This window comes from Diadema setosum, chromosome 10 (genome assembly GCF_964275005.1).
Source record: "Diadema setosum chromosome 10, eeDiaSeto1, whole genome shotgun sequence".
NCBI lineage: Eukaryota > Metazoa > Echinodermata > Echinoidea > Diadematoida > Diadematidae > Diadema > Diadema setosum.
Genome location: NC_092694.1, coordinates 25,931,713 through 25,955,023, shown reverse-complemented (window position 1 = coordinate 25,955,023; position 23,311 = coordinate 25,931,713).

Below are 23,311 nucleotides of genomic sequence, written 5' to 3'. Positions count from 1 at the left end.
CCCTCCCATAGAGATAACACGTAAACTGGTTAAATTTGACAAGGTAACATTATATCCATTTCCACGAGGTGAAGACATCATCCGATTAAAATTTTGATTGAACAAAACTTAAAGGGTATTGAATTGGCTACAACATACTAAAATCTGGAAGAAATTCACCGAAGGGTAAGTGAGCTAGTCGTCGATAAAGACAATCATGTCAATTTTCACATCTAGAAAAATTCCCTCCCATAGAGATAAGACGTCATAACGAAGATACAGGAAGAAGTACATATGACCTTTGACCCCACTTTGCACAGACAAGATGGCCTCTGAGCCAAAACAGGTTATTTTGTGAAATGATCCTTGTAACATGGTCTTTACGTGTGCAAAATATGGGAAAGATAGGACATGTATTCACCAAGATACAGGATAAATCATTTATGACCTTTGACCCTAATTTACATACCCAAGATGGTGTCCGATCAAGTAGTTGTTATTTTATGAAATAATGTACGTGACATATACTAAACATGTGCAAAATGTGGAATTGGTAGCCATTGTTGTTGTTCATCTATTGCACAGAAAGTAGTAGAAAGAAAGAAAAATAAAGAAAAAATTATGTTATTTTATAGAAATTTGAAGGAGAAGCATAAAAAAAATCAGAAAAAGATAAAGTAAGGAAAGGGAGATTAAGATTAACTAAAGAAAAAGAAGAAAAAAGTGTTTAAAAAATTAAAACAATATTGGCAGGGGTGAGCCTCGAACCAGGGACCTTAGGATTACGAGTCGGATGCGCTACGCAATGACCTATTTCATTCTCCATAGGCCCTGTGTATTAAGCAAAATGACGCTGCATCGAAGCCTCGTGCCATTTTCAACGAAGTTTTTCGACGTGATGCCGACGTCGTATGAAAAAATGGAGGTCACACTTACGATAGCCCAACGTCTCAGCTACAACATACTAAAATCTGGGAGAAATTCACCGAAGCATAAGTGAGCTAGTGCTCGAAAAAGAGAGTCATGTCAATTTTCACTGCCAGAAAAACTGCCCTCCCATAGAGATAACACGTAAACTGGTCAAATTTGACAATATTACATTCAATCCATTTTTACGAGGTGATGCCGTCATCCAATCAAAATGTTGTAATTATATTAATGAAAGACCATTTTATAAGCTACAACATACCGAAATCAGGGTGTAAATTGGCAAAGGATAAGTGAGATACGCTCGAGTGAACTTGACATTTAATGACGTCATTTTGAAAATTTATTTTTTTTACTTTATCAAGAAATTTGATATCTTTTAATCATTTTGCCAGCATCGCCAACCCATGAAATAACATGTTCAACTCATCAGCTTTCAGAATATGTAAAGAAAATGGGGGGTCACCGTCCATCCTGACGAGTAAAATCGGATTTAAAATTGGCAGTTTTTTGGCATTGTTGCACTGTATATCGCCATTGACGCGCGCGCGGAATTTCAACTTTGACGGGCCTGTATGACGTCATATTGAGTCGGATTGACTTGAAACTTGGTAGAAATATTTCTTGACATTTTAGGCATCCGATAAATGTAAAAAAACGGGAAATTTCCATTGCATATGAGCTGTGCGTGCGAATATGTGCGCGCGCGTACGCGTCCGTCCAATTTTTTCAATTTTTCAAAAAATGCTCCAAATGGTCTGAAACGTGTGCAAAAAAAATTTGAGCTCGATTTGAGTATACAAATATTTCAACGCGCGCGTACGCGCACGTCTTAAGGTATAGATGAATTTTGAGAATATGAGTAGAATGCGCTTGACTTGAAATATATGTGACGTAAATTTCATTGAAAAATTCCATTCCATTAATGAGATATGATTGAGAATGTGTTTTCATATAATGACGTCATAGTGACGTCACGGTCGACTGATCACTTTGATTTTAGTTCGATTGCCGTCTTTGGGAGACGATACATGTCTGGTATAAGTTTGAAATTGATAGGAAGAAGACTTTCGGAGCTAATCGATGCACAACTTTTGGGGAGAAATAAAAAGAAGAAAGAATCCGTACAGAAACAGAAGGTGATCCGAGAGGATGCTCGGATCACCTAACTAGACTTGGAATTTGTCAAGACTGACAAATTAGGTGATCCGATTTGTTTTAATCGATGATTCGAGTCCTGATCGCAATAGGCATGACCATATAGGTTTCATCTGTGTTTAGAGACATTGGCCGTGTGATGTTTGGATTCCCATTTAGAAAAGAGAGTCAGGTCTGCCATCTTTGGTACCAAATTCGGTATACACTATAACGAAGATACAGAATGAAGTATATTTGACCATTGACCCAACTTTGCACAGCCAAGATGGCATCTGAGCAAAAAGTGGTTAATTAGGTGATCCGAGTATCCTCTCGGATCACCTTCTGTATCTGTACTGATTCTTAGGTGATCCGAATATCCTCTCGGATCACCTTCTGTATCTGTACGGATTCTTTGTTTTTTTTATTAGGTGATCCGAGTATCCTCTCGGATCACCTTCTGTATCTGTACTGATTCTTTAGGTGATCCGAGTATCCTCTCGGATCACCTTTTGTATCTGTACGGATTCTTAGGTGATCCGAGTATCCTCTCGGATCACCTTCTGTATCTGTACTGATTCTTTGTTCTTCATATTTTTATTAGGTGATCCGAGTATCCTCTCGGATCACCTTCTGTATCTGTACTGATTCTTTGTTCTTCATATTTTTTTTATTAGGTGATCCGAGTATCCTCTCGGATCACCTTCTGTATCTGTACGGATTCTTTGGTTCTTCTTCTTCTTCTTCTTTATTTCTCCTCAAAAGTTGTGTTTCGATTAGCTCAGAAAGTGTTCCTCCTATCAATTTCAAAATTATACCATACATGTATCATGTCCCAAAGTCGACAAATTTTGTAAAATCATAGTGATCAGTCTGCGGTGACGTCACTATGACGTCATTATATGAAAACACATTTTCATGCATATCTCATTAATGGAAAGGAATTTTTCAATGAAATTTACGTCACGTATATTTCAAGTCAAGCGCATTCTACTCATATTATCAAAATTCACATTTGTTATTAAAAAGTGCGCGTAAGCGCGCGTTGAAATATTTGTATGCTCAAATCGAGCTCAAATTTTTTTTGCACACGTTTCAGACCATTTGGAGCATTTTTTGAAAAATTGAAAAAATTGGACGGACGCGTACGCGCGCGCGCATATACGCACGCACAGCTCATATGCAATAGAAATTTCCCGTTTTTTTACTTTGATCGGATACCTGAAAGGTCAAGGAATATTTCTACCAAGTTTCAAGTCAATCCGACTCAATATGACGTCATACGGGCCCGTCAAAGTTGAAATTCCGTGCGCGCGTCAATGGCGATATACAGTGCAACTATGCCAAAAAACCGCCAATTTTAAATCCGATTTTACTCGTCAGGATGGACGGTGACCCCCCGTTTTCTTTACATATTCTGAAAGCTGATGAGTTGTACATGCCATTTCATGGGTTGGCGAAGCTGAAAAAATGATGAAAAGATATCAAATTTCTTAATAAAGTAAAAAAAGTAAATTTTCAAAATGACGTCATCAAAATTCAAGTTCACTCGAGCGTATTTCATTTATCCTTCGCCGATTTTCACACAAATTTCAGTATGTTGTAGCTTATTAAATGTTCTTTCATTAATATAATAACAGCATTTTGATTGGATGACGGCATCACCTCGTAAAAATGGATTGAAAGTAATTTTGTCAAATTTGACCAGTTTACGTGTTATCTCTATGGGAGTGCAGTTTTTCTGGAAATGAAAATTGACATGACTATCTTTCTCGAGCACTATCTCACTTATGCTTCGGTGAATTTCTGCCAATTTTTAATATGTTGTAGCTGAGACTTTGGGCTATCGTGAGTGTGCCCTTCATTTTTTCATACGACGTCGGCATCATGTCAAAAAAATTGGTTGAAATTAAAGCTTATCTTCGATGTATTGAGATATTTCTTCCTTTCTGCAACTTTCTTTGCAATAACTCAAGAACGACAGCCCCTTTCGCCCCCATATTTTGCACATGTATAGTTTATGTTACGTACATTTTTTCATAAAATAACAACTATTTGATCGGACACCATGTTGGGTATGTAAATTAGGGTCAAAGGTCATAAATATTTCATCCTGTATCTTAGTAAATACATGTCCTATCTTTCCCATATTTTGCACACGTAAAGACCATTTTACAAGGATCATTTCACAAAATAGCCACTTTTTGCTCAGATGCCATCTTGTCTGTGCAAAGTAGGGTCAAAGGTCATATGTACTTTTTTCTGTATCTTCGTTATGACGTGTTATCTCTATGGGAGGGAATTTTTCTAGATGTAAAAGTTGACATGGTTGTCTTAATCGAGCACTAGCTCACTTACCCTTCGGTGAATTTCTCCCAGATTTTAATATTTTGTAGCTGAGACCTTGCGCTATCAGAAATGTGCCTTTTGTTTTTTCATACGATGTCTGGATCATGCTAAAAAAAAACTTGGTTGAAATTAAAGCTTATCTTCGATGTATTGAGATATTTCTTTCTTTCTGCAACTTTCTTTGCAATAACTCAAGAAAAACAGCCTCTATCACCACCATATTTTGCACATGTTTAGTTCATGTCACGTACATTATTTCATAAAATAACAACTACTTGATCGGACACCATCTAATGTAAATTAGGGTCAAAGGTCATAAATGTTTCGTCCTGTATCTTGGTGAATACTTGTCCTATCTTTCCAATATTTTGCACACGCAAAGACCATTTTACAAGAATCATTTCACAAAAAACTACTTTTTGCTCAGATGCCATCTTTGGTGTGCAAAATGGGGTCAAAGGTCAAATATACATCATTCTGTATCTTCGTTAGTGCATACGGAATTCGGTACCAAAGATGGCAGGTCTGACTCCCTTTTCTAAATGAAACTCCAAACATCACATGGCCAATGTCCCCTCAACACAGATGAAACCTGTATGGTCATGCCTATTGGGATCAGGACTCAAATCATTGATTTCCCAATAGATCGGATCACCTAATTTGTCAGTGTTGACAAATTCCGAGTCTAGTTCTTCTTTATTTCTGGGCAAAATTTGTGCAGCGGTTAGCTCAGAAAGTGCATTACCTTTCAATGTCAAACTTATACCATATATGTATGATGTCCCAAAGACGACAGATCAAGTAAAATCATAGTGATCAGTCGACCGTGACGTCACTATGACGTCATTATATGAAAACACATTTTCAATCATATCTCATTAATGGAATAGAATTCTTCAATGAAATTTACGTCACATACATTTCAAGTTATGCGCATTTTACTCATATTCTCAAAATTCATATTTTCATTTAAAACGTGCGCGTACGCGCGCGTTTAAATATTTGTATGCTCAAATCGAGCTCAAATTTTTTTTGCACACGTTTCAGACCATTTGGAGCATTTTTTGAAAAATTGAAAAAATTGGACGGACGCGTACGCGCGCGCACATATTCGCCCACACAGCTCATATGGAATGGAAATTTCCCGTTTTTTTACACTTATCGGATGCCTAAAATGTCAAAGAATATTTCTACCAAGTTTCAAGTCAATCCAACTCAATATGACGTCATACGGGTCCGTCAAAGTTGAAATTCCGCGCGCGCGTCAATGGCGATATACAGTGCAACGATGCCAAAAAAACGCCAATTTTAAATCCGATTTTACTCGTCAGGATGGACGGTAACCCCCATTTTCTGTACATATTCTGAAAGCTGATGAGTTGGACATGTTATTTCATGGGTTGGCGATGCTGGCAAAATGACTAAAAGATATCAAATTTCTTAATAAAGTAAAAAAAGTAAATTTTCAAAATGACGTCATCAAATTTCAAGTTTACTCGAGCGTATCTCACTTATCCTTTGCCAATTTACACCCAGATTTCAGTATGTTGTAGCTTATTAAATGATCTTTCATTAATATAATAACAACATTTTGATTGGATGGCGGCATCACCTCGTAAAAATGGATTGAATGTAATATTGTCAAATTTGACCAGTTTACGTGTTATCTCTACGGGAGAGCAGTTTTTTCTGGCAGTGAAAATTGACATGACTCTCTTTTTCGAGCAGTAGCTCACTTATGCTTCGGTGAATTTCTTCCAGATTTTAGTATGTTGTAGCTGAGACTTTGGGCTATCGTGAATGTGCCCTCCATTTTTTCATACGACGTCGGCATCACGTCAAAAAACTTGGTTGAAAATGGCACGAGGCTTCGATGCAGCGTCATTTTGCTTAATACACAGGGCCTATGGAGAATGAAATAGGTCATTGCGTAGCGCATCCGACTCGTAACCCTAAGGTCCCTGGTTCGAGGCTCACCCCTGCCAATATTTTTTTTTAATTTTTTTAAACACCTTTTTTCTTCTTTTTCTTTAGTTAATCTTAATCTCCCTTTCCTTACTTTATCTTTTTCTGATTTTTTTATGCTTCTCCTTCAAATTTCTATAAAATAACATAATTTTTTCTTTATTTTTCTTTCTTTCTACTACTTTCTGTGCAATAGATGAACAACAGCAATGGCTATCAGTCCCATATTTTGCACATGTTTAGTACATGTCACGTACATTATTTCATAAAATAACAACTACTTGATCAGACACCATCTTGGGTATGTAAATTAGGGTCAAAGGTCATAAATGTTTCATCCTGTATCTTGGTGAATACATGTCCTATCTTTCCCATATTTTGCACACGCAAAGACCATGTTACAAGAATCATTTCATAAAATAATCACTTTTTGCTTAGACGCCATCTTGGGTGTGCAAAGTGAGGTCAAAGGTCAAATATACTTCATTCTGTATTTCCGTTAGTGTATACGGAATTCGGTACCAAAGATGGCAGGTCTCACTCCCTTTTCTAAATGAGAATCCAAACATCACACGGCCAATGTCCCGTCAACACAGATGAAACCTCTATGGTCACGAATATTTGGATCAGGACTCAAATCATTGATTTTCAAAGAGATCGGATCACCTAATTTGTCAGTGTTGACAAATTCCGAGTCTAGTTTTTCTTTATTTCTAGGCAAAATTTGTGCAGCGGTTAGCTCAGAAAGTGCATTACCTTTCAATGTCAAGCTTATACCATATATGTATGATGTCCCAAAGACGACAGATCAAGTAAAATCATAGTGATCAGTCGACCGTGACGTCACTATGACGTCATTATATGAAAACACATTTTCAATCATATCTCATTAATGGAATAGAATTCTTCAATGAAATTTACGTCACATACATTTCAAGTTATGCGCATTTTACTCATATTCTCAAAATTCATATTTTCTCTTAAAACGTGCGCGTACGCGCGCGTTGAAATATTTGTATGCTCAAATCGAGCTCAAATTTTTTTTGCACACGTTTCAGACCATTTGAAGCATTTTTTGAAAAATTGAAAAAATTGGACGGACGCGTACGCGCGCGCACATATTCGCCCACACAGCTCATATGCAATGGAAATTTCCCGTTCTTTTACACTTATCGGATGCCTAAAATGTCAAGGAATATTTCTACCAAGTTTCAAGTCAATCCAACTCAATATGACGTCATACGGGCCCGTCAAAGTTAAAATTTCGCGCGCGCGTCAATGGCGATATACACTGCAACGATGCCAAAAAAACGCCAATTTTAAATCCGATTTTACTCGTCAGGATGGACGGTGACCCCCCATTTTCTTTACATATTCTGAAAGCTGATGAGTTGGACATGTTTTTTCATGGGTTGGCGATGCTGGCAAAATGATTAAAAGATATCAAATTTCTTAACAAAGTTAAAAAAAGTAAATTTTCAAAATGACGTCATCAAATTTCAAGTTCACTTGAGCGTATCTCACTTATCCTTTGCCAATTTGTAACCAGATTTCAGTATGTTGTAGCGTTTTAAATGATCTTTCATTAATATAATAACAACATTTTGATTGGATGACGGCATCACCTCGTAAAAATGGATTGAATGTAATATTGTCAAATTTGACCAGTTTACGTGTTATCTCTATGGGAGAGCAGTTTTTCTGGCAGTGAAAATTGACATGACTCTCTTTTTCGAGCACTAGCTCACTTATGCTTCGGTGAATTTCTCCCAGATTGTAGTATGTTGTTGCTGAGACTATGGGCTATCATAAGTGTGCCCTCCATTTTTTCATACGACGTCGGCATCACGTCGAAAAACTTGGTTGAAAATGGCACGATGCTTCGATGCAGCGTCATTTTGCTTAATACACAGGGCCTATGGAGAATGAAATAGGTCATTGCGTAGCGCATCCGACTCGTAATCCTAAGGTCCCTGGTTCGAGGCCCACCCCCTGCCAATATTTTTTTAAATTTTTTTAAACACTTTTTTTCTTCTTTTTCTTTAGTTAATCTTTATCTCCCTTTCCTTACTTTATCTTTTTCTGATTTTTTTATGCTTCTCCTTCAAATTTCTATAAAATAAAATAAGTTTTTCTTTATTTTTCTTTCTTTCTACTACTTTCTGTGCAATAGATGAACAACAACAATGGCTACCAAACCCATATTTTGCACATGTTTAGTACATGTCACGTACATTATTTCATAAAATAACAACTACCTGATCGGACACCATCTTGGGTATGTAAATTAGGGTCAAAGGTCATAAATGTTTCATCCTGTATCTTGGTGAATACATGGCCTATCTTTCCCATATTTTGCACACGCAAAGACCATGTTACAAGAATCATTTCATAAAATAATCACTTTTTGCTTAGACGCCATCTTGGGTGTGCAAAGTGAGGTCAAAGGTCAAATATACTTCATTCTGTATATCCGTTAGTGTATACGGAATTCGGTACCAAAGATGGCAGGTCTCACTCCCTTTTCTAAATGAGAATCCAAACATCACACGGCCAATGTCCCGTCAACACGAATGAAACCTGTATGGTCCTGAATATTTGGATCAGGACTCAAATCACTGATTTCAGAAAAGATCGGATCACCTAATTTGTCAGTGTTGACAAATTCCGAGTCTAGTTAGGTGATCCGAGTATCCTCTCGGATCACCTTCTGTATCTGTACTGATTCTTTATTCTTCTTTATTAGGTGATCCGAGTATCCTCTCGGATCACCTATTGTATCTGTACGGATTCTTTCTTCTTCTTTAGGTGATCCGAGTATCCTCTCGGATCACCTTCTGTATCTGTACGGAATCTTTCTTTCTTTGTTTCTGGACAAAATTTGTGCAGAGGTTAGCTCAGAAAGTGCATTGCCTTTCAATGTCAAACTTATACCATATATGTATCGTCTCCCAAAGACGGCAATCGAACTAAAATCATGGTGATCAGTCGACCGTGACGTCACTATGACGTCATTATATGAAAACACATTCTCAATCATATCTCATTAATGGAATGGATTTTTTCAATGAAATTTACGTCACATATATTTCAGGTCAAGTGCATTCTACTCATATTCTCAAAATTCATCTATGCCTTAAAACGTGCGCGTACGCGCGCGTTGAAATATTTGTATGCTCAAATCGAGCTCAAATTTTTTTTGCACACGTTTCAGACCATTTGGAGCATTTTTTGAAAAATTGAAAAATTTGGACGGACGCGTACGCGCGCGCGCATATACGCACGCACAGCTCATATGCAATAGAAATTTCCCGGTTTTTCACACTTATCGGCTGCCTGAAATGTCAAGGAATATGTCTACCAAGTTTCAAGTCAATCCGACGCAATATGACGTCATACGGGCCCGTCAAAGTTGAAATTCCGCGCGCGCGTCAATGGCGATATACAGTGCAACTATGCCAAAAAAATGACAATTTTAAATCCGATTTTACTCGTCAGGATGGACGGTGACCCCCCATTTTCTGTACACATTTTGAAAGCTGATGAGTTGTACATGTCATTTCATGGGGTGGCAATGCTGACAAAATGATTAAAAGATATCAAATTTCTTAATAAAGTAAAAAAAGTAAATTTTCAAAATGACGTCATCATATTTCAAGTTCATTCAGGCGTATCTCACGAGTCTTCTGTCAATTTTCACCCAGATTTCAGTATGATGTAGCTTATTTAATGTTCTTTCAAACATAAAATTACAACATTTTGATTGGATAACGGTATCACTTCGTAAAAATGGATTGAAAGTAATCTTGTCAAATTTGACCAGTTTACGTGTTATCTCTATGGGAGTGCAGTTTTTCTGGAAATGAAAATTGACATGACTATCTTTATCGAGCACTAGCTCACTTACCCTTCGGTAAATTTCTCCCAGATTTTGATATGTTGTAGCTGAGACTTTACGCTACCGTGAGTGTGCCCTTTGTTTTTTCATACGATGTCGGAATCACGTCGAAAATTTTGGTTGAAATTCAGGCTTATCTTCGATGTATTGAGATATTTCGTTCTTTCTGCAACTTTCTGTGCAATAACTCAAGAAAGACGGCCTCTATCACTTCCATATTTTGCACATTTTTAGTTCATGTCACGTCAATTATTTCATAAAATAACAAGCACTTGATCAGACACCATCTTGGATATGTAAATTAGGGTCAAAGGTCATAGGTGTTTCATGCTGTATCTTAGTGAATACATGTCCTATCATTCCCATATTTTGCACACGCAAAGACCATGTTACAAGGATCATTTCACAAGATAACCACTTTTTACTCAGATGCCATCTTGTCTGTGCAAATTGAGGTCAAAGGTCATATGTACTTCCCTTTGTATCTTCGTTATGACGTGTTATCTCTATGGGAGAGAATTTTTTAAATGTGAAAATTGACATAGTTGTCTTTATCGAGCACTAGCTCACTTACCCTTCCGTGAATTTCTCGCAGATTTTAATATGTTGTAGCTGAGACTTTGCGCTATCGGTAAGTTTCATTTCGTTTTTTCATACGATGTCGGGATCACTATAAAAAACTTGGTTGAAATTAAAGCTTATCTTCGCTGTATTGAGATATTTCTTTCTCTCTGCAACTTTCTTTGCAATAACTCAAGATAAACACGCCCTATCACCCCCATATTTTGCACATGTTTAGTTCATGTCACGTACATTATTTCATAAAATAACAACTACTAGATCGGACAACATCTTGGGTATGTAAATAAGGGTCAAAGGTCATAAATGTTTCATCTTGTATCTTGGTGAATACCTGTCCTATCTTTCCCATATTTTTCACACGTATAGACGATGTCGCGAGAATCATTTCACAAAATACCCACTATTTCATCAGATGCAATCTTGGGAGTGCAAAGGTGGGTCAAAGGTCATATGTATTTGTTGCTGTTTCTTCGTTATAGTGTAGGGGGCCTATACAGAATTTGGTACCAAACATGGCAGATATGACTCCCTTTGCTAAATGAGAATGCAAACATCACACGGCCAATGTCTCTAAACACAGATGAAACTTGTATGGTCATGCCTATTGCGATCATGACTCGAATCATTGATAAAAAAAAATCGGATCACCTTAATTTGTCAGTGATGACAAATTACAATCTCTAGTTAGGTGATCCGAGAATCCTCTCGGATCACCTTCTGTATCTGTACGGATTCTTTATTCTTCTTTATTTCTGGACAAAATTTGTGTATCGGTTAGCTCAGAAAGTCCTCTTCCTATCAATGTCAAAATTATACCATATATGTATCGAGTCCCAAAGACGATCCATCAAGTAAAATCATTGTGATCAGTCGACCGTGACGTCACTATGACGTCATTATATGAAAACACATTCTCATTCATATGTCATTAATGGAAAGGAATTTTTCAATGAAATTTACGTCACATATATTTCAAATTATGCGCATTCTACTCATATTTTCAGAATTCATATATTCCCTTAAAACGTGCGCGTACGCGCGCGTTGAAATATTTGTATGCTCAAATCGAGCTCAAAATTTTTTTGCACACGTTTCAGACCATTTGGAGCATTTTTTGAAAAATTGAAAAAATCGGACGGACGCGTACGCGCGCGCACATATACGCACGCACAGCTCATATGCAATGAAAATTTCCCGTTTTTTCACTTTGATCGGATGTTTGAAATGTCAAGAAATATTTCTACCAAGTTTCAAGTCAATCCCACTCAAAATGACGTCATACGGGTCCGTCAAAGTTGAAATTCCGCGCGCGCGTCAATGGCGATATACAGTGCAACAATGCCAAAAAACTGCCAATTTTAAATCCGATTTTACTCGTCAGGATGGACGGTGACCCCCCATTTTCTTTACATATTCTGAAAGCTGATGAGTTGTACATGTCATTTCATGGGTTGGCAATGCTGGAAAAATGATTAAAATATATCAAATTTCTTAAGAAAGTTAAAAAAGTAAATTTTCAAAATCATGTCATCAAATTTCAAGTTCATTCAAGCATATCTCACTTATTCTTTAGTTGATTTTCGTCCAAATTTCAATATGTTGTAGCTTATTAAATGGTCTTTCAGATATATAATAACAACAATTTGATTGGATGACGGCATCACCTCGTAAAAAGGGATTAAAAGTAACATTGTTAAATTTGACCAGTTTACGTGTTATCTCTATGGGAGTGCAGTTTTTCTGGAAATGAAAACTGACATGACTATCTTTATCGAGCACTAGCTCACTTATGCTTCGGTGAATTTCTCCCATATTTTAGTATGTTGTAGCTGAGACTTTCAGCTATCGTTAGTGTGCCCTTCGTTTTTTCATACGGAGTCGGCATCATGCCCAAAAACTTGGTTGAAATTAAAGCTTATCTTCCATGTATTTTCATATTCCTTTCTTTCTGCAACTTTCTTTGCAATAACTCAAGAAAAACAAGCTCTATCAGCCCAATATTTTGCACATGTTTAGTTTATGTCACGTACATTATTTCATAAAATAACAACTACTTGATCGGGCACCTTCTTGGGTATGTAAATTAGGGTCAAAGGTCAAAAATGTTTCATCCTGTATCTTGGTGAATACATGTCTTATCTTTCCCATATTTTGCATACGTAAAGACCATGTTACAAGAATCATTTCACAAAATAACCACTTTTTGCTCAGACGCCATCTTGGCTGTGCAAAGTAGGGTCAAAGGTCATATGTACTTCTTTCTTTATCTTCATTATGACGTGTTATCTCTATGGGAGGGAATTTTTCTAGATGTGAAGATTGACATGATTGTCTTTATCGACGACTAGCTCAATTACCCTTCGGTGAATTTCTTCCAGATTTTAGTATGTTGTAGCCAATTTAATACTCTTTAAGTTTTGTTCATCAAAGATTTAATCGGATGATGTCTTCACCTCGTGAAAATGGATATAATGTAACCTTGTCAAATTTAACAAGTTTACGTGTTATCTCTATGGGAGGGAATTTTTCTGGAAATGAAAATTGACATGACGGTCTTTATCAAGCACTAGCTCACTTACTCTTCGGTGAATTTCTCCCAGATTTTAATATGTTGTAGCTGTGACTTTGGGCTATTGTCACTGTTCTCTCCATTTTTTCATTCGACGCCGAGATCACGTCAAAATACTTGGTTGAAGTCAAACTTATCTTCAATGTATTGAGATATTTCTTTCTTTCTGCAACTTTCATAAATGTTTCAACCTGTATCTTGGTGAATACATGTCCTATCTTTCCCATATTTTGCACACGCAAAGACAATGTTACAAGAATCATTTCACAAAATAACCACTTTTTGCTCAGATGCCATCTTGGCTGTGTAAAGTTGGGTCAATGGTCAAATATACTTCATTCTGTATCTTCGTTATAGTGTATACCGAATTTGGTACCAAAGATGGCAGATCTGACTCTCTTTTCTAAATGAGAATCCAAATATCACACGGCCAATGTCTCTAGACACAGATGAAACCTATATGGTCATGCCTATTGCGATCAGGACTCGAATCATTGATTAAAAAAAAAATCGGATCACCTAATTTGTCAGTCTTGACAAATTCCAAGTCTAGTTAGGTGATCCGAGTATCCTCTCGGATCACCTTCTGTTTTTGTACGGATTCTTTCTTCTTCTTTTTCTTCTTTCTCCCCAAAAGTTGTGTATCGATTAGCTCAGAAAGTCCTCTTCCTATCAATTTCAAACTTATACCATATATGTATCGTCTCCCGAAGACGGCAATCGAACTAAAATCAAAGTGATCAGTCGACCGTGACGTCACTATGACGTCATTATATGAAAACACATTCTCAATCATATCTCATTAATGGAATGGAATTTTTCAATGAAATTTACGTCACATATATTTCAAGTCAAGCGCATTCTACTCATATTCTCAAAATTCATATTTTCTCTTAAAACGTGCGCGTACGCGCGCGTTGAAATATTTGTATCCTCAAATCGAGCTCAAATTTTTTTGGACACGTTTCAGACCATTTGGAGCATTTTTTGAAAAATTGAAAAAATTGGACGGACGCGTACGCGCGCGCACATATACGCACGCACAGCTCATATGCAATGGAAATATCCCATTTTTTCAAACTTATTGGATGCCTGAAATGTCAAGGAATATTTCTATCAAGTTTCAAGTCAATCCGACTCAATATGACGTCATGCGGACCCGTCAAAGTTGAAATTCCGCGCGCGCGTCAATGGCGATATACAGTCCAACAATGCCAAAAAACCGCCAATTTTGAATCCGATTTTACTCGTCAGGATGGACGGTGACCCCCCATTTTCTTGACATATTCTGAAAGCTGATGAGTTGTACATGTCAATTCATGGGTTGGCGATGCTGGAAAAATGATGAAAAGATATCAAATTTCTTAATAAAATTAAAAAAGTAAATTTTCAAAATGACGTCATCAAATTTCAAGTTCACTCGAGCGTATCTCACTTATCCTTTGCTAATTTTTACCCAGATTTCAGTATGTTGTAGCTTATTAAATACTCTTTCATAAGTGTAATAACAACATTTTGATTGGATGACGGTATCACCTCGTAAAAATGGATTGAAAGTAATCTTGTCAAATTTGACCAGTTTACGTGTTATCTCTATGGGAGTGCAGTTTTTCTGGAAATGAAAATTGACATGACTGTCTTTTTCGAGCACTAGCTCACTTATGCTTCCGTGAATTTCTCCCAGATTTTGATATAATGTAGCTGAGACTTTGCGCTATCGTAATGTGCCCTTCGTTTTTTCATACGGTGTCGGGATCATGTCCAAAAACTTGGTTGAAAATAAAGCTTATCTTCGATGTATTGAGATATTCCTTTCTTTTTGCAACTTTCTTTACAATAACTCAAGAAAAACAAGCTCTATCAGCCCAATATTTTGCACATGTTTAGTTCATGTCACGTACATTATTTCATAAAATAACAACTACTTGATCAGACGTCATCTTGGGTATGTAAATTAGGGTCAAAGGTCATAGATGTTTCATCCTGTATCTTGGTGAATACATGTCCTATCTTTCCCATATTTTGCACACGTAAAGACCATGTTACAGGGATCATTTCATAAAATAACCACTTTTTGCTCAGATGCCATCTTGTCTGTGCAAAGTTGGGTCAAAGGTCAAATATACTTCATTCTGTATCTTCGTTAGTGTATACGGAATTGTGTACCATAGATGGCAGGTCTGACTCCCTTTTCTAAATGAGAATCCAAACATCACACGGCCAATGTCCACTAAACACAGATGAAACCGGTATGGTCATGCCTATTGGGATCAGGAGACTCAAATCGTTGATTTACGAACAGATCGGATCACCTAATTTGTCAGTCTTGACAAATTCCGAGTCTAGTTAGGTGATCCGAGTATCCTCTCGGATCACCTTCTGTATCTGTACGGATTCTTTCGGTGTTCTTCTTCTTTTTCTTCTTCTTTATTTCTCCTCAAAAGTTGTGTATCGATTAGCTCAGAAAGTGCTCTTCCTATCAATTTCAAAATTATACCATATATGTATCATGTCCCAAAGACGACAAATTTTATAAAATCATAGTGATCAGTCGACCGTGACGTCACTATGACGTCATTATATGAAAACACATTCTCATTCATATCTCATTAATGGAATAGAATTTTTCAATGAAATTTACGTCACATATAGTTCAAATAAACCTAATTCTACTCATGTTTTCAAAATTCATTTATACCCGTAAAACGTGCGCGTACGCGCGCGTTGAAATATTTGTATGCTCAAATCGAGCTGAATTTTTTTTTGCACACGTTTCAGACCATTTGCAGCATTTTTTGAAAAATTGAAAAAATTGGACGGACGCGTACGCGCGCGCACATATACGCACGCACAGCTCATATGCAATAGAAATTTCCCGTTTTTTTACCTTTGTCGGATGCCTGAAATGTCAAGGAATATTTGTACCAAGTTTCATGTCAATCCGACTCAATGTGACGTCATACGGGCCCGTCAAAGTTGAAATTCCGCGCGCGCGTCAATGGCGATATACAGTGCAACTATGCCAAAAAAACGCCAATTTTAAATCCGATTTTACTCGTCAGGATGGACGGTGACCCCCTGTTTTCTTTACATATTCTGAAAGCTGATGAGTTGTACATGTCATTTCATGGGTTGGCAATGCTGGAAAAAGGATTAAAAGATACCAAATTTCTTAATAAAATGAAAAAAGTAATTTTTCAAAATGACGTCATCAAATTTCAAGTTTATTCGAGCATATCTCACTTATCCTTTGTCAATTTTCACTCAGATTTCAGTATGTTGTAGCTTATTTAATGATCTTTCATTAATGTAATAACAACATTTTGATTGGATGACGGCATCACCTCGTAAAAATGGATTGAAAGTAATTTTGTCAAATTTAACCAGTTTACGTGTTATCTCTATGGGAGTGCAGTTTTTCTGGAAATGAAAGTTGACATGACTGTCCTTTTTGAGTACTAGCTCACTTATGCTTCGGTGAATTTCTCCCAGATTTCGATATGTTGTAGCTGAGACTTTGGGCTATCGTAAGTGTTACCTTTATTTTTTCATATGGTGTCGGGATCACGTCCAAAAACTTGGTCGAAATTAAAGCTCATCTTCGATGTATTTTCATATTCGTTTCTTTTTGCAACTTTCTTTGCAATAACTCAAGAAAAACAAACCCTATCAGCCCAATATTTTGCACATATTTAGTTCATGTCACTTACATTATTTCATAAAATAACAACTACTTGATCAGACACCATCTTGGGTATGTAAATTAGGGTCAAAGGTCATAAATGTATCATCCTGTATCTTGGTGAATACGTGTCCTATCTTTCCCTTATTTTGCACACGCAAAGACCATGTTACAAGGATCAGTTCACAAAATAACCAATTTTTGCTCAGATGACATCTTGTCTGTGCAAAGTGGGGTCAAAAGTCATATGTACTTTTTTCTCTATCTTCGTAATGACGTGTTATCTCTATGGGAGGGAATTTTTCTAGATGTGAAAATTTATATGATTGTCTTTATCGAGCACTAGCTCACTTATGCTTCGGTGAATTTCTCCCAGTTTTTAATATGTTGTAGCTGAGACTTTGCGCTATCAATATTGTTCCCTTGTTTTTTTCATACGATGTCTGGATAAACTTGGTTGAAATTAAAGCTTATCTTCGACGAATTGAGATATTTCTTTCTTTCTGCTACTTTCTTTGCAATAACTCAAGAAAAACATTCCCATCTGCCCTATATTTTGCACGTGTTTAGTTCATGTCACGTAAATTATTTCATAAAATAACAACTACTTGATCGGACACAATCTTGGGTATGTAAATTAGGGTTAAAGGTCATAAATGTTTCATCCTATATCTTGGTGATGTATGTCCTATCTTTCCCATATTTTCAACACGAAAAGACCATGTTAGAAGAATCATTTCACAAAATAACCACTTTTTGCTCAGATTCCATCTTGTCTGTGCAAAGTGGGGTCAAACGTCATCTGTACTTCTTTCTGTATGTTCGTTATGACGTGTTGTCTCAACAAAAATGGGAGGAAATTTTTGTGATGTGAAAATTGACATGATTGTCTTTATCGAGCACTAGCTCACTTACCCTTCGGTGAATTTTTCCCAGATTTTAATATGTTGTAGCGGAGACTTTGCGCTATATATCGATGTTGTTCCCCTTGATTTTTCATACGATGTCTGGATCACGTTAAAAAAACTTAGTTGAAATTAAAGCTTATCTTCGATGTATTGAGATATTTCTTTCTTTCTGGAACTTTATTTGCAATAACTCAAGAAAAACAGCCCCCTATCATCCCCATATCTTGCACATGTTAAGTTCATGTCACGTCCATTATTTCATAAAATAATATTTGATCGGACACCAACTTGGGTATGTAAATTAAATTAGGGTCAAAGGTCATAATTGTTTCATCTTGTATCTTGGTGAATACCTGTCCTATCTTTCCCATATTTTGCACACGTATAGACGATGTCGCAAGAATCATTTAACAAAATAACCACTTCTTCCTCTGATCATCTTGGGAGTGTAAATGTGGGTCAAAGGTCATATGTACTTCTTTCTGTATCTTCGTTATAGTGTATACGGAAATTGGTACCAAAGATGGCAGATATGACTCCCTTTTCTAAATGAGAATCCAAACAACACACAGCCAGTCTCTAAACACAGATGAAACGTGTATGGTCATGCCTATTGTGATCAGGACCCGAATGAATTTTTACATTCATGTCTAAGGGACTTTCAATCAGTGAACCCTTTACATTAGTAACAACATAATTCATATTTTCCCCCAGTATATTTCATTCTAAGCAAGTTCACTTTTGTAAGTTGGTCTTAATTAAAATAACGTTTAGCTGTGGATGGTAGGCCTACATGGAACACACAAACACACACACACGCACACACACACACACACACACACACAAACTGTTTGAAAAACATAACAGCTTTATCCACAAGTATAAAATCCTTCATACTGGTGTTTGTTTTTTTTTTTTTCATTGTTCTTCGTCTCATGATCAAGTGTTGACATTGGTAAAGTAAGAGCTGACGTGTGCAGCATATCAATGTCAGAATGCATTCTATTCACTGCACACAAAACCTCAATTATGATAAGAGACTGCTTCTTACTCCTACTCATTTGGTGTGACAAAACAAAGCAAAATGGCTGTACATGTATAGCAATGCGTTCCATTTGCCTGCCTTTCTGAATATATTTTGTAATAAAGGTTCACCTCTTTGTGTAGATAGCCATCATGTGATAATCATTAGGTATTGTACTTGCCGTCACAAAAATGAGGCAAAAGCAGTCATTTGTTTTAGGTCACTGGTTACACAGAATTTATTCCTCTTTCTTCAGATACATACAAATTTGAAGACCTCTGGTGTTAGGGTGCACACTAACAGCAGGGGCGGTTCCAGGAATTCCATGAAAGGGGGGCCCGTTTCCAAAACAAAATGGGGAATGTTCAATTTTTTTTTTTTTTACCAACAAGAAATAACCTTCCCTTGAGAATGGCGAGAACATGCTTGCCGAAACGTGGAGATTGGATAGGCCCTTTTCAGGGACACACACTTACCCTAGAAAGAACATGGACTGCGAAACCTTGTACCACCCCATGTTCGACCACCATGGAAGCGTTCAAAGATTTCATCAAATACATGTAATAAAGAGGGATCACATGCCTGATGCACTTCTTGGAAGGTAGGCCTCGTGACATGTTATATGTGAGAAGACGCTTTTATCGTTATGTAACTGGATTGCGTACCAAACACACTCTCATCATACTATATACAGCTGTACAGACAACACATATTCCAAATTCCTGGAGTATGACTCCACTCAATTCACTAATAACAGTCGTTGACAACTGAATATTACGTTCAATTATGAATATGCATGTTTTATTGTCGTGTACATTATGTATCACACGCAGGTGATAATTATGGGGTGCTTTCAACAGAATTATTGATTAATCGGTGAGTTGACTATACAACTCTCAATGAGAATATAACAGCATCACCTGTATCTGCTCAAACAAAGGTTTTAAGCTTCAGGGGACATAATAGTGAAGGTGCGGCAATTACAAATAGGTGTACAAGGTACAAGCCATTGCGACAGTCCGAGTAGAATTCCAGGTCGCCCTGGTGAAATATATTGGCCACGCCACTCTCCAAAGAGGCCTCGATCGAGATCGTGTACTGCAGTGCGCACTGCCACCGACGAGCTACGGGTCGACATGCTGACGTGTACTCTACGTCTGGAACGGGCGTTCGCCGTCTGGTCGTCGTCTGGAACTCACATAGCGTTGATACTACTGCAATCCCATCTTGGAGATTCACATTCAGGCTATCTGGAATTCGTCGTGATCTGGAAATGGATAAAGTTCACCCTCAGTCATTGACGACGGGGTTGACGAATGAGAGAAGCTGCATGCTTATCAATCTCTGATGCAATAGCCTCAGCGCCCACATGTGCAACAGGAGGGCAACTCCTCCTCTGTAATAATTGTTCAAAAACTATTCAAACGTTGCTGGAACCAAGCACCTCACCGATGTGGTATAATACATGTATATACATGTATGAATTTCAAGAATTACAAGTACATTGTACATGTATAACAAAACCGCAGCAACAAGGAGTGGAATTGCCTCTGGAAAATTGCATCTCCTTTCCGTAGTGCAGCAGGAGAGCAATGGTCTTATGTCCATCTCCTCTGGAGGTTGAGGAGCCAAAGTGAGAGTAAGAGGTATGTCCACGATTAATGTTGGGAAAAGGGGACTACGTGGCAAGTATTATGGGATAAGCCAACATGTACCTTTTTACATAACCGTGGTCAAAGGACTGGTCATCAAAAATTACCTCTTTTGTTTCTTTTTGCAATCGGGGGAGCGTCCAGAGAGAGTAACATGATAATAATACCAATTGAAATAGCTCCCTCTCTCAGCCGGGGACTCATTGTCAAACTAATGAGGTACGTGCTGCTATAAGGTATCCCCCCCCCCCCCCCCCCAGTAGGTAAGTCCTCACCAGCACTAACATACGACAAAAAAGAGAAATAACCGTATGTAAACTGTTTTACTACCTGCTAGAAAACAATATCAATGCATGTACATAATGAGTATGCAGGTTAAAAAAAGCAAATAAAACTGATTGTAAAATACACTTGAGGTTGATCTGTCGACTGAACAGTGTGTTGGTTCAACGGCCTCAAGCAAAAAACATGCATTATAGCATAGACTTGATATAACACAGACAACTAAACATCTGTAATGAAAAGTACAAAGAAAGCATATCTGCAAAGTATGGCACAAAAATTGCATGTCATGTTGCTTATGTGGTTCTGTGATGGCAGCCTCTAAGCGTTATACATTTAGGGTATTGCATAAAGCATATAAAGTCATATTCTACAGAAATATGGGCACTCAACTGATCTGGCTGCTGTGAATACCCCAGTGGTAAGTTTTCTTCTACGGAGGTAACGTCATGACAATGCAAAAGAAATTAACATGATAACAAATTATCACACACAAAAAAAATCTGTACAGTTACAAACTGCATACTGCCAAGGCATATACATAATAACAATACATACTGAATACCTATGACATTTATATAGTACACACATTAATTAACTTGCTGTTGTGTTGAAATCTACTTCAAAGCCTTGACATTGTCAAGAGTAATAGCCGACGCCTTGTAACTCTGATAATGAAATTATGTTTTCTTAAATAACAATACCACATAATGTGCCGGTTATCTGAAGGGTCGCAACAATTTCGTTGGTCGGACCGCTGGATCCAACTTCGCAGCGGGCGGAGTTGCTATTTCAAACTAACGGGGTATGTGCTCCTACACACTCCCCCGTACGCCTCCCCCCTCCCCTTCTGGACCTGCCACTGAGCAGGTGTCTGACACAATCTATGGCACTGGCACAAGCACACATGTCATTTTTTTTTACAATATAAGTCACTGTTAAAAACAATACCTCTCATTTTTTTTTTCATCAACGCACAAAGAATTACAGGCCTCACTTGTGACGACACTGAACCAACTGACTTAACTATCTCTGACGTTCAATGAGGGCGGTCAATATCTACCATACTCTTGGTATCCTTCATACATTTGACATGACATTGTTAAGTTAATAACAACTCCTTTAATATTTTATATAAAACATGATATATACATGCGAGTATCTCTTATGGCTATTCAAACCTTTCTTTGGTTGATTCACTTCACAGTATACACAGCACCTCTATTATATGTAAATACATATGTGTATCAAACTACAGACAATTACAACTCTTAGAGCAAACTAACCCTTTCCTGTTATTCAAATGCTTCCAGGTTAGCGTCCCTGGTCAGTGACGGAGCATTAATCTGCACATTACTTGAATATGAGACCGTTCTGAAGCAAATCATTTTCACACAACAATAGATATACAATGAACTCTTGAATGAATCCCATAAGGATTGGAACAATCATCTCCCAGCATTTCCACTGATTCCCACTGATCAGTTACTAGCCTTCCCCTTTAACATTCTCACTTTACAATTGATTTGACGTCTAATATCAAAGAACTTTAAATAAGCAATGGCACCTACATTGAAAAATGGTCACCATGTTTGTTACAGATCAAATTTCAGCTGAATATGTGGACAAAAAAACGACTAATCTACAATTTCTAATACAGAGGAAAAATATTGTCACTTCCGGAATTGGTTTGACCTGTAACAGCAAAAAATTTCAATTAGAAATGGCAGCCATTTTCAAGATGATAGGCACCTTGAATACTGCCAACACTGTATTTATTGTTGTCACAGGTCAAAATTAATTTGTGAACAATAATTACACTGATGTATGATGAACACAAAGGAGAAGCATTCCCACTACTAAAATGGATTAAATTTACAATAACACAAAATTTCAAATAAGCAATTGCAGCCAATTTCAAAATGGTCGCCATTTTATAACAAGGGCAAATAACAGATATTATGTGGGCACTATAATGACTTAAATGTATAATTTATGATACAAAATATATTTCAACCACTTGAATTGATTAATTTCCACTATCAAATAATTCTAAATATAATTACATAGCAGCCATCTTGAACATAATGGCAATGTGGGTTATCAGTGGAATCTGAGATGGCCCTTTATGTAACTAGAACTATCACTGAAGGTGATTAATACCCTGCTCCAAAACCTCAGACTCCTATGAAAAAAACAAAAACAAAACCTTAATAGCTTAAAGGGATGGTACAGTATTGGTGGAGATGAGAATTGGGCTTTTAACCTTTTGCGAGATACCAAAAGTACACTTATGAAATAGTACAGGGCATACCATCTTAAGAGGAATTAAAAGTTTATTTGATGAAAATCGGGTT